Raw genomic sequence first — 10,662 nt, forward strand, 5'->3', positions numbered from 1 at the left:
AGCAATTGGTAGCCCCCAAGGGCCGGCTCATTACGATGTGATGATTCGGGTCTTCAATGAAGTGAGCAAAAAATGACTTTGCATTAGCCCCCAAGTGCCATGGTGCATGCTGGCAGTGACATGGGACTTGCATATTTGATGTAATCTCAACTTGAATAATGTAGCCCCCAAGTGTCGGGTTGTAAGCCTACAGCGACTCGGGACTATTCCTATCATTGTAGAATAAATCATATCCATTGATAAAATAATAGCCATTGCGCTGAAGCGACTTTGAAAACCTCAATCATAATATTAGTTTCTGATAACCATAATAAAAATCCAGCCATGTTGGCTATTAAAGATTTGACTAACCTGGTTTGAAAACCTCAATCATTCAAATCATAATGAAAGTCCAGCCAAGTTTGGCTATTTAAAGATTTCAAATACCTTATCTGTTGACAAGTAAATCCGGAGTTTAAATACCCGGCGGCTCTTGGCCGATGGCGATTTATTACGCCTCCATTGTAAGCCGGAAATTTTATAACCCGGCTATTTATAGCCTTTTGAGAAAATCAAGAATTGATAACCCTTTTGAGACACCAATGTCAATCTTTCGATGATAGGCTTGGACTTAAACATTTATATAAGTCATAGTTCTGCAAATCCTGCACAGAGTTTAAACAACATATGCCCTGGCGACTTAATGTCAAAAGCCAGGGCGGGTAACTACCCAAATGTAGTCTTATCCTGCACACAAGTAGATCACAAGAAACCTCGGCGGTTTACCGCAGGGCGGGTCATAATATCTTACATATGATCACGGATGTGTAAAAAAGGAGCCACATATAAGCCTGTTATGAATCATAACTTTGAAACATAACAATAATATCATACTTGTGATATTGAATTTGCATTTGTCGGTTTATATGACCTCCACAATAAGGGTGATAACCTAATCTTTCATACGCGCATAATTCCAATGGCGCAATTCAAAACATATCGGCGGCTTAAAGTCCATAGCCAGGGCTAGTTTAAACATAATTATGTATAAACAATATCATACCTGTGATATTGAACTGTACCGCCGGCTTATGATACCTGTGCAGTAAGTGTGATAACCCAATCCTTAGAAGCCAATGCTTCCACATAGATGATGATTGTCATAAGCCGGCGACTTATCATCGAAAATCAAGCCGGGTTTAAATAGAAACCACTCATATACACTTTAGATGTGTTCAAAAGAGCTTCAAATAAAATCCCAAAAATTATTTGCAAAAAGAAACTTCAAAAATCTTGAGGCTTCTGATTCGAATACGATCAGAAAACCGTCCCAAAGGGGTTAAGCTAAGATTCGAATACGATCATATAGCCCCCAGTGGCTTTGGCGTTGCCGATCAAGAGGGTACCGACAGCTATGTTCTCTTTGGTTCGAATACGACCTATGTTTGAACAGGAAGCCCCCAAATGACCTTGAGAGTTGTTTAACGACGCTGATTCGAATACGATCCACGTCGGTTCCCAAAGGGGGTTGAGCTATGGTTCAAATATGACCAAGAAACTCCCCAATGAGCTCGGCAGTGTGCCGATCAAAAAGGGTATCGACAGCTATGTTCTCTTTGGTTCGAATACGACCTATGTTTGAACAGGAAGCCCCCTAGTGATCATGAGAATATTTAACGACTCTGATTCGAATACGATCAGGGTCACACCAAAAGGGTTAAGCTAAATTCAAATACGATCAGCTCCCAATGGTCATTAAAGCAGGGTACCTATATTTGAGTTGTGCTTTGTAACATACTCTCTTTGGTCCCTTTAATTTTTCCTGAGAACTCGAACTTTGCGAGAGATAACCTCTTTTTGAACTGGAAATTTGTAAACCGGATATTAAGAGCTTCAAAGCTTTATAAGATACAAATTTACCTTGAGCCGGACGTCTGAACCGGATTTGAGAGCTTCAAAACTTTGCGGGAGAAAGATATCTCTTGAACCGGATTTTAAACCGGAATCTTTATTTGAACCGGCAATTTTCTGATGGCCTTTAAAGTTTCATCAATATGGTAGCAGCCTCCGGAACCGGGTTATCATTCCCTCCAACGACCCGGGGTTCCCGAGTCATGTCACTGTAGCCCCTGAGTCTCAAGATGACTCGAGGAGTTGGCTTGAGATTCTCCATATTTAACCGTGATATAAACCGGCATAACTTGTATATCATTGGTGTTGATAACACGATGTGTATCCACAGAAGGTTGAGGTGACTGCGGCGGGTTATAAATGATCATGTATGAGCCGTGTCAGCAACTCGGCCAATGGTTCCTTCCAACTGGTTGTTTGAAGTTTAACCAAACTGTAGTGATGGCGACTTGTGCGCATGTCCATTGAGCCATCCAGGTGCAGATGGCGGGTTGATAGTATATGATAATTTGCTTCCATTTTGTTGAAAGAAAACCGGGCTACCCAAGCTGTGACTTGCTCATACTCAATAAACAGCTCATGCAGATGGGTGCAGCCCGGTGTGTTGATGTAGACCAGGCCGCGAGAGACGGATGGAAAAGACAACCGCCGCGTCAGAGGCAGCTCAAACAGATGATCCGGCCGTGGCGTTGTAAGCCGGCGCGGATGAGCGAGTTAACCACATCGTTTTGACGTAGTGAACAATTGTCCTGCATCAACACTACTGCAGACCAAGACAAAGATAAACTGCTCTTTGATAAAAAATAATATGTACCAATAAAATATATTTTAGATGGATCACCTGATGTGCCAGGCCGGAAATAATCCGCCATGAAATTAATGATTGCTAGTGAAGTTGAAGTCGCTCACGGGTGAACCGGCCGCGGCGTGGTAAACCGGTGCAGACGGGTGAGTTGACCGTGGCGTTGTAAGCCGGCACGGACAGCGAGTCGGCCACGGCGTTGTAAGCTGGCGCAGACACGTGAACCGGCCGCGAGGGCGGACGGGCGAGTCGTCCGTGGCGTTGTAAGCCGGTGCAAACGGGCAAATTGTCCTCCTCGTTGTAAACCGGCGCGGTCGCAAGAAACGGCCACGGCGTGGTAAGCCGGCGCGGTCGCAAGAGACGGCTACGGTGTTGTAAGCCGGTGCGGGGGTCCGTTGAATAACGAAGACCACCTGTGCCAAAAGATGTTGGCGTGCCTCCATCTCCGCAGTATAATATCACTTTTTGTCATAAATAATTGCCCTGTATAAACAATATTGCAGATCAAGGCAGAGATAAGCTTGTTCTTTGACAAAACAACATGTGCTAATAAAACAAACTTGGATGGATATCACCTGATTTGTTTGGACGACGGATGATCCGTTTATCGGGACAGAGGTGGCTCAGGTAGACCAGCGGCTCAATATAGTTCCGGCGGCTCAGAGCGGCAAGGGCGGCTCAACACAGCTCCGGCGGATTGATGTAAATTAAGCTGCACGGGCGGCGACTTGCGCACACCTATGCACGTCTACTGTAGCACCAGCACCCACATGAGTCTTCCTCTGTCCCCCTTTTCTGAATAACAATCGGCTTTGAATGCCTTGAGATCCAAGTCGTTGTGCTTGACGCATAGCAAGTGTTCATTAGTAATTGGTGCATGTGGATAGCATCGCTACCCCTACTGCTGAATAATGGTTTTCTCGTAGTGTATCAGACTGATCATCGGAGTCGCTTATCCGGGCACAGCAATGAAAAATTGACCCAGTATCCTGTACCCCTTGGCCTGTCCCTTGTTCACATGCTAATGCACCAGAGAAGTAGCCCACAGCGCGAGCGTCCATCAAGAAAACTGTCACAACTTTTCCATGCCTGCACCTCCGCGCGAGGCGAACCCAGCGGCTCAGAGGCCATAGGCACGGCGGCTCAGCGCAGGACCACGGTAGAGGTGGAAGTGACGTGTAAGACCCGGCCGGCGGCTCAATGCAATGGCGAGGTGAACTCGAAGCGGAGGTGTTGCCGGCGAAACTGGGGAATGAGCGCGACCCGCCGATGCGGTGAGGCAGAAGAAATCAGCGCGTGTGGCGTGGAACCCACAGCGGCGGAGGCAGACGCGACCCGGCACGGCAACTCATGCAGAAGCAGAGGGGCGTCAGCGTGGGCGACTCGTCCAATGGCAGCGAAAAACGGAGACGAAAACGACGCAGCAGCAGGCGGCTCGGGCCAGTGGTCGCTCCAAAGTGGCTCTACTCAGTTGCGGGGCAGAGTGAGGAGAAGAGCCACTGTAATGAACCGGCGACAGTAGACTCGGAAATGCCCGGTCCGAAGCGAGCCGCAGGGCGAGGCCGTGAAGGCAAGATCGATTCCCATCTTCTGACCTTGCTCATCCTGGTGTTTTGTCTTTACTTGCATATTAACCCCAACATCTAGTACCGGGACGGATTGTTTGACCATATGAGAGCTTCAGTCTTTCTTGATACTAGTATATATTTTCTCTATGAGTTTGCAAAGGCAATTCCGATCTGGTCACTTCCCCATGTAGCAGTTTTGGCCAATATAAAATTTGGAGTTGTGGATCAACCTGACCATCACGTGGGAGAGTATTAATTGAAGTATTATGATTGCTACTGTTGTCTTGGACGAACAGAGGTGTCTTCCCATTGTTTTGAGGACACCACATCTAGTCTGATTCCTTTGTGCGTGTGCCTCTTGATTGGTCGACCAGAAGAAAACAAGGATTCCAATGATTCGACCGCTTGGTCTCGGCGACTTGCAGCAGTAAACAAACCACAACCCAAACCCTAATTTCTCTTGAACTTTGAACGGGACTTGATCCGACCGTGCGCCTTCGAGACAATGTAAATCTTTCTGCAATGATTCCTCTTCACCCAGAAAATTGCGAATTTCTTGATCCCTGATAAAGATCCCTTCAAGAACTCAACACCACCGTACGCAGGCCCCACGGTGGGCGCCAACTGTCGTGGAATTAACACGTCAGATCTCCTAGGTGTAAGGACTTAGTCGTGAGGCCAACGCATCTTTGTAGTAGCTTGAGAGGGGTTGATTGGGATGAGAGATGCAGGGCGGATCAACGCACAAGACAAGGGGTTAGACAGCTTCGGGCCCCGGGAAACATCATCCGGTAACAACCCTACGTGCTGTTTGAGGCTAAGTCTTATTATGATCACGGGAAAGTCGCCGGCTCCGGCTCTCGGTATTTAGCCCTAGAGATTATTTCTTGTTGCCTCCCTCCTTTGGGGTGCCCTGCCCCTCCTTATATAAGTTAGAGGGGCGGGTTACATGTGGAGTCCTAGTAGGACTAGGACTAATCTATCTTCTCTTACAAGTTAATTACAAGTCCGGGTCTTGCTTCCTCGTAAAGGAAATATTCGTCATCCCTTTCTTCTTAAGCCGGCCCATCATAAACGTGAGCCGGCCTTCTGGGCCTTGGGTCTAGTCTTCTATCTGACCCGCCGTCGGGGTCATCCGTGAGTCGTCAGGCTCGTGAATCGTCTGACAGTGAGCCGCCAGACCCGTGAGTCGCCAGTTTTCCAGCGGGTCACGGTGAAGCGCCAAATCCGGCCGGGTCATACTTCCGGCCGGGTCATACCGCGGGGTATATCCCCGACAGAACTGGATTCGTATAGTAGAGCATTTATTTGGAATAGCTCCAAGTAGCGCGTGGTAGCTGCATCTACAAGATGACATAGAGATTTGTAAAGCACACACGGATCTGAATGTTGCAGACCCGTTGACTAAAACCTCTCACGTAAGCATAACATGATCAAACCCTAGAACTCATTGAGTGTTAATCACATGGTGATGTGAACTAGATTATTGACTCTAGTAAACTCTTGGGTATTAGTCACATGGCGATGTGAACTTTGAGTGTTAATCACATGGTGATGTGAACTAGATTATTGACTCTAGTGCAAGTGGGAGACTGTTGGAAATATGCCCTAGAGGCAATAATAAAATGGTTATTATTGTATTTCCTTGTTCATGATAATTGTCTGTTGTTCATGCTATAATTGTATTAACTGGAAACCGTAATACATGTGTGAATACATAGACCACAACATGTCCCTAGTAAGACTCTAGTTGACTAGCTCGTTGATCAATCGATGGTTATGGTTTCCTGACCATGGACATTGGATGTCATTGATAACGGGATCACATCATTAGGAGAATGATGTGATGGACAAGACCCAATCCTAAGCATAGCACAAGATCGTGTAGTTCGTTTGCTAGAGCTTTTCTAATGTCAAGTATCATTTCCTTAGACCATGAGATTGTGCAACTCCCGGATACCGTAGGAATGCTTTGGGTGTACCAAATGTCACAACATAACTGGGTGGCTATAAAGGTGCACTACAGGTATCTCCGAAAGTGTCTGTTGGGTTGGCACGAATCGAGACTGGGATTTGTCACTCCGTATGACGGAGTGGTATCTCTGGGCCCACTCGGTAATGCATCATCATAATGAGCTCAATGTGACTAAGGAGTTAGCCACGGGATCATGCGTTACGGTACGAGTAAAGTGACTTGCCGGTAACGAGATTGAACAAGGTATTGGGATACCGACGATCGAATCTCGGGCAAGTAACGTACCGATTGACAAAGGGAATTGTATACGGGATTGATTGAATCCTCGACATCGTGGTTCATCCGATGAGATAATCGTGGAACACGTGGGAGCTAACATGGGTATCCAGATCCCGCTGTTGGTTATTGACCGGAGAGTCATCTCGGTCATGTCTGCATGTCTCCCGAACCCGTAGGGTCTACACACTTAAGGTTCGGTGACGCTAGAGTTGTAGATCTCTACTACTATAGTACACGATTTTTTGAATATTTGAATCTGCCATCTTCTCTCAAGTTTTACCGGCCACATCTAGGATGGAATCATCTGTGGCCGTCAACTTATTAAATCGAACGGCCTGTATCACCCGGATTCGTCACCCACACAATCCCGCCAAACCTGAAAACGAGCTGCCCTTCTAGAGAATTCCACAACCCACGGTAGCCTCCAGGCTCTGGCAAATCGATTCCCCGCCAACCTCCTCATGCTGATCTTTCCCCCGATGCTCCGTATCCAGTATTCCAATTTCTCTAGCCCGCGGGTCACACACCTCCAGCTCCATTGGTCCACCCCCCGTCCACACACCCAGCACGGCAGCACCTCCGAATCACCTCCACGTCCAGAGTGCATTTCCAGCCCCGTCTCCTTGCAGTCTCTGGCTTGCTTTGAAATTTGTTTGCGCCTGGTGATTCCAGGCTCAGAGGAGTTGGACATCCATCTACGGCCAGGTGACCACAGGTGAGGTTGCTGATTCTTCTGCTCCTTTGGGAATTTTGCTGCGTGAGAATGTTCTGCAAGTGATTCTTCCCGCTTACAATAATATGGAATACAAATCCACTGGTCCGATTGTAGCTTGCTGATTTTTCTACTTTTCTTGCACGCAAGGTGTTTGTGTTTTTGTCCAAACAGTACACTATGAAAGGCAATGCAACATATGTTCATTCTGTTCATATCTCATGGCTATTTGTAAATTTGTATATGCTTTAATTATTTTTCTTGGGTTTGGCAACCTAAAAATGGTCTAATGCTTATACTGTAGGTTGTGGTTGAAAACACTTGGCTTACAAAATCAAGTAAAAACGACAAGATGGAAGGCCGGGTTCCCTTCAGAGATATTACAAATGTTCACCCGACAACTTCACCAAAAGGGAACTATTGTAAGTTTTTATTATTATCTTGATATCTAATTATTATCCTTATCGATCCTTTGCCTTGACATACTATTTGTTTTTTGCTTGTTTTGTTTTGTGGGAAAATATTAGCTGTCGTTGGAGAGCAGAATGATCCTTTAGTTGAAACCAAAAATGCTACATAAATGAATTCTTCCCAGCGCAAGCGTTACCGTGACCGGGATAGATATCTGCAAATGACTCCATATCAGAGGGAAGCCTATTTGCAAAGGAATCGTGAGTACAAAAGAATGAGGCGTGAGTGCAGCGCAAGTTGTAGCAATACACAACCAGCACCCCAGCAGAAAACTACAAGAGCTAATAAGAACATATGCATGACAGGTACTGTTCTAATCGACAAAATATTCATTTCTAATATTATCAATGACCGTTGAATGTTCATTTACCTCTAATATATGATGTATAATTTTTGACGGGATAAGGTTGAACCTACATTACAGGAAAGGAAGTCGTGGCCAGTTCAAACTATGAGAAGCATGATTCAGTATTTACTCAACTGGGGTCTTCATCAAAAGGAAAACAAGGTTGTCATACGTAATGAATTAACAAATATCAAATATCAAAATTTATTTTTTTGTATATTTCATCACACTGTTGTTGACCCTTTTTCCTTAAAACAGTGGCGGATGTTGGTGGTTCTGGCACAAGTCGTCCAAAAGCTGGAACTCGATTCACCATCAGTCCATCTGGCATATATTATCATCAATATCCTCGGCTATATGGAGGATTTATAGGGATGCAAGGTTTATATCACCTCCAGAGGCTATATGGAGGATTTATTCTTTCAATCTAAGTGAGATGTCACCTCCAGTTTTGCAGTTACAGGTCCAGTTCCTTCCACGAATTCCTCTCTATCCTTCAGAGGATGATGTTCTCCCCTTCAAGTTCAAAAGAAAGCAATTTCCAATTCGGCTTAGTTTTGCCATGACAATCAACAAAGCCCAGGGTCAAACCATCCCAAATGTTGGCATCTACCTTCCTGAGCCGGTGTTCTCTCATGGCCAACTCTATGTCGCTCTGTCTAGAGGGCTATCAAGACAAACAACTAGAGTACTTGCAAAGCCAAATAAGGATATTGACCCATCAGGGAAAAGCACAAAAAATATTGTCTACAGGGATGTTTTGGTATAATTCATGTACATGCTGTGTATTGCCGTGTGATGTTTCTAATATGGTTGTATTCCTGTAAATAGTACTACCCAAGAAATATAATGTTATATAGGGTTTCAGTCATTAGCTTGTCCCTGTGAGAGTTATTATGTACCAAAAGATATATTTGCAGTGGTATTATTCTAGCATATACAATACTTAAGTCTTATAGATGTACCATTCCTTTTTCAGTTATTGCATATAGCAGAAATCCAGCAACATAAGTGTGCAAATATCATTCTTTATTATACCGAGCCATTGGGATTCACATGTATATGCAATATACATACATTTTTCAGTTTTAACATACAACAGAATCATTCGGTCAACAGAAGGGAGCACAGACCATTTTGCTTTACTCATACGAAAATCAATTACAGAGTCATTACAAACCAACTCAACAATGGAGGGACATGCCCCATCCATAGATAGATTACTAATTCCAATCTGATGTGCCTGGGTAGCAAGAACATGAACAGAACCAGCGTGTTGCCTACCAATTTTCAGGAACTTACACAGGTGATAAACCAGGAACGAAGGTTACGAACACCAGCGTAGATGTTGTAGCTTCTACATGCTGGCGCTACATCAGAGTTAGCAGAATCATATTCGAACTCAATGGGGTAGTGCAATGATCCAGCGTCAAGTGCATATCATACTTCACAGTGCTCACTTCAGAGTTTTCAGCATCGAAACAATTCTCACGTTCCTGGTTATCAGCAAAGAGGATCTCGCCATGGTGATACCTTGAAATTACACCTGCAGAAGCTACAAATACAAGATATGAAAATTCACAATAATGACAACGAACCTAAAAATTGTTCTTAATATTGGCAACATCCAATATATTTAGTTACATTGAAAGGACATAGAAACAATTACAATTTAACTATATGATCTTTTTTTGTAAGCAAGAAATGGGGGCACAAATGTTTCAATCACCACGCTTATTCTTTATTTTTGGATCCTACAAATCAACAATTTTCACACTGCCCTATCAAAAAAGGGATCACACCATCAATCTTATTCTTCGTTATTTAATTGGAAAAGAAAATCCGAAATTGAATCCCCTCGGGGACATCCGATAAAATCCGAAATTGGAGTACAAACCGTGCTGATGCCTGCTAAGTGCCGAATGTTGATGTAGTGATGCTACGGTCGGTGCTACTCACCTGCGCCATCGCTCAGAGGCGTGAAGTGTGCCGCCTACCGGCGTGTGTTGTGTGCGGCTGTGGCTGCTGGATTCAGGAGCCGCTGTGCCTGCTGATGACGACTGGGCGAGGCCAGCACGATATCCGAATGGCTGGGTCGTGCGCTGCGCCAGCGGCGTGGGAGTCCTAGGGTCGGCGTTCGGCGGGTCGGCGGGGACGGGAGAAGGTGCGGCGGCGCGGCGGCGCTCCGCTCGACAGTCTTTCTTTTTATAGAACTCCGCTCGACAGCCAGAGGCAGGAGGACCTGGTTCGCGTTTTTGAGTGGGGCTCCATACAGCTAGCCCAGTGGCAAGCTTCAAGGCCCGTCTGACCGAATGTCAGCCCAAATCCATATTTTAGCCTGCAGAAGGTCCAACGATCTCCCCTCAAATAAAAAACAATTTTGTTAAAAAATAAAAAAAATTATAAAAAATAAAAAAATTGGGAAAAAACAGAAGGTCAAGTGGAACAGGCTATTCTCACGTTTTTTCCATTAATTTTTGGACTGTATATGGACTGATATGGACTACTAAAAAAAGTATATACGTACCGACACATATCCATTTTTTTGTTGACAATAAATATTATGCAAGGTAGAATGCATTACATTCCATGTACATCCAAGTGATGTAGAATGCACGG

At 44.9% G+C, this 10,662-nt stretch overlaps 2 long non-coding RNA genes across 2 annotated transcripts; one reads left to right on the top strand and one right to left on the bottom strand.

The window, feature by feature from the left end:
• Nucleotides 1-6,900: 6,900 nt before the first annotated feature.
• Nucleotides 6,901-8,990, top strand: LOC123169458 (uncharacterized). The gene is made up of 5 exons (XR_006484814.1): nt 6,901-7,229; nt 7,531-7,648; nt 7,754-8,002; nt 8,122-8,205; nt 8,302-8,990. It is a non-coding gene; the product is annotated as an uncharacterized lncRNA (long non-coding RNA).
• A 175-nt stretch (nt 8,991-9,165) lies between these two features.
• On the bottom strand, nt 9,166-10,265 carry LOC123168046 (uncharacterized). Its single transcript, XR_006484192.1, has 2 exons — nt 10,003-10,265; nt 9,166-9,598 (listed from the first exon to the last, which is right to left on the bottom strand). It is a non-coding gene; the product is annotated as an uncharacterized lncRNA (long non-coding RNA).
• Between the last annotated feature and the right edge of the window lie 397 nt (nt 10,266-10,662).

This window comes from Triticum aestivum, chromosome 7D, assembly GCF_018294505.1.
Source record: "Triticum aestivum cultivar Chinese Spring chromosome 7D, IWGSC CS RefSeq v2.1, whole genome shotgun sequence".
Taxonomy (NCBI): Eukaryota; Viridiplantae; Streptophyta; class Magnoliopsida; order Poales; family Poaceae; genus Triticum; species Triticum aestivum.